Below are 2500 nucleotides of genomic sequence, written 5' to 3' on the forward strand. Positions count from 1 at the left end.
GGGCCCCTCTTTTAGAGATGCTCGTCGGGGTAACCCAAAAGGACCCGGAGACGCCGTCGGGAGATCGGGGAAGAGTTTTCTTTTCTGCATGAGCGTTCGAGTTCCCTGGAATCCTCTAGCAGGGAGATAGGGTTTGGAACGCGAAGAGCACCGCAGTTGCGGCGGTGTCCCGATCTTCCCCTCGGACCTTGAAAATCCGGGAGAGGGCCACGTGGAGGTGTCGCGCCGGTTCGTACCCATATCCGCAGCAGGTCTCCAAGGTGAAGAGCCTCTAGTCGATAGAATAATGTAGGTAAGGGAAGTCGGCAAATTGGATCCGTAACTTCGGGATAAGGATTGGCTCTGAGGATCGGGGCGTGTCGGGCTTGGTCGGGAAGTGGGTCAGCGCTAACGTGCCGGGCCTGGGCGAGGTGAGTGCCGTAGGGGTGCCGGTAAGTGCGGGCGTTTAGCGCGGGCGTGGTCTGCTCTCGCCGTTGGTTGGCCTCGTGCTGGCCGGCGGTGCAGGATGCGCGCGCCTGCGCGGCGTTCGCGCCCCGGTGCTTCAACCTGCGTGCAGGATCCGAGCTCGGTCCCGTGCCTTGGCCTCCCACGGATCTTCCTTGCTGCGAGGCCGCGTCCGCCTTAGCGTGCTCCTCCGGGGGCGCGCGGGTGCGCGGATTCTCTTCGGCCGCCATTCAACGATCAACTCAGAACTGGCACGGACTGGGGGAATCCGACTGTCTAATTAAAACAAAGCATTGCGATGGCCCTAGCGGGTGTTGACGCAATGTGATTTCTGCCCAGTGCTCTGAATGTCAACGTGAAGAAATTCAAGCAAGCGCGGGTAAACGGCGGGAGTAACTATGACTCTCTTAAGGTGGCCAAGTGGCGGCGGTGTGGCTGCATCCGGACTTGGCTTTTCGAAGTGCGGTCTTGATGTAGTCGTGCTGCTGCTGCGAGGTGCCTTCCTTGGGTTATAGTTACAGGGAGAGTGATGCGCAATACATGGGCCTAGCCCTCTTAGCCTCTCCTCTCCTGCGGTCTTCTCCCCTTCTCGTGGGCCCGCTGATGTTCGCAGAGTGGAAGACCGCACCAGGGGCTTGGGGGGGTTACCAGCCCCCCCTCGCATTATCCCTTTATAGTTGGGGGCAGCCGACAAGAAACAAGAGATGGTGGCCCTTCCGCTGAAGGTGCCACCCCAGCTACCCCAGCACCTATCCGGCCAACCGGCCGTAACGAAAATGCGATAGTTTGTGTAGCTCCCTTTGCTTGCAGTGAGTGCCACCGCACTTTTACCACGAAGAACGGTCTCGGGGTCCATCGCCGCCGCCAACACCTTGCGGCCGCCAACGCTGAGATCGTGACGGAGAGGCATCGCGCGAGGTGGACGGAGGAAGAAGTCCTGTCGCTCGCCAAGGCAGAGGCCGAACTGTTCCTTGAGAGGGACGCCCGGTTCTTCTTCGTTAATCAAGAGCTTATTAGAATGTTCCCCGACCGAACGCTTGAGGCAATCAAGTGCCGACGGCGGCAAGCTGCCCACAAGCAGCTTGTCCGCCAATTCATGGAGGCGCTTGAGATCGGTCGGGGGGAAGAGCCGGCGTCCCGCCGGGGAGCAGCGAGCTCGCTGCCTGACGCGGGCGAGGCCGCTGCGCCGCCCGTCGACGCAGCCGAGGACTTCGCGGCCGACACCACCGGGCCGCCGCCGGAGGGGCCGACTGACGCCGCCATCTGGGAGCATCTGGCGGGGCTGCCTGCTTCTGCCCAGCGTTTCTCTGCCCTGGATCGAGTCATTGGTCTGGGGCGGGGCACGCCGCCTGATGTCATCCTGGGCATGCTCCCGGATGCCCTTGCGTCGGTCGGGTCCAGGGGGGAGAGGTTGATCACCAGGACACAGCGGCCGCGCCAATCATCCAAGCGGCCGCCTGCCGCCCCGCCGCTGCAGAAGCGCAAGCGGCGCCGCTGGGAGTTCGCGCGGACACAGGACGCCTTCCGTAGGTCGCGTGCACGTTGCGTGCGCGGCTTGCTGGACGGCACCCTGCTGCAGCCGCCACCCGACATCCCCGGTCTGCTGGACTTCTGGGCGGACCTCTTCACGAAGAAGCCGATCTCCACCGCTGGCTTCATCCGTGACCGCCTTCTCCCGCACTCGGAGCCTGTCGCTCCTGAGTGCCTATGGGGGCCGGTCACACGTGAGGAGGTCGCTGCTGCCTTGCCGCCCAGGGGATCGGCGGCCGGGCCGGACGGCCTGACTCCAGCGGAGCTGCGGCGCCTGCCGCATGATGTCCTGGTGAAACTCTTGAACCTCTTCCTCCTGGCCCGCGCCCTCCCCGAGCGTCTGCTTCGCGCCCGGACGTCACTTCTCCCCAAAACGGCTGCACCAACATCCCCCGCTGACTTTCGCCCCATTACGGTCTGCTCGGTGTTGGCGCGGACCTTTCACAAGGTTCTCGCGTCACGCCTGATGCGTGCATGTGCTGTGGACGAACGTCAGCGGGCATTCATCCCCCGGGATGGGATGTTG

General features: G+C 63.5%; 1 pseudogene; it reads left to right on the forward strand.

Moving 5' to 3' along the window:
• Positions 1-2500, forward strand: part of LOC124588887 — an 8231-nt pseudogene that overhangs the window by 2028 nt on the left and 3703 nt on the right.

Source organism: Schistocerca americana, unplaced genomic scaffold (genome assembly GCF_021461395.2).
Source record: "Schistocerca americana isolate TAMUIC-IGC-003095 unplaced genomic scaffold, iqSchAmer2.1 HiC_scaffold_661, whole genome shotgun sequence".
NCBI lineage: Eukaryota > Metazoa > Arthropoda > Insecta > Orthoptera > Acrididae > Schistocerca > Schistocerca americana.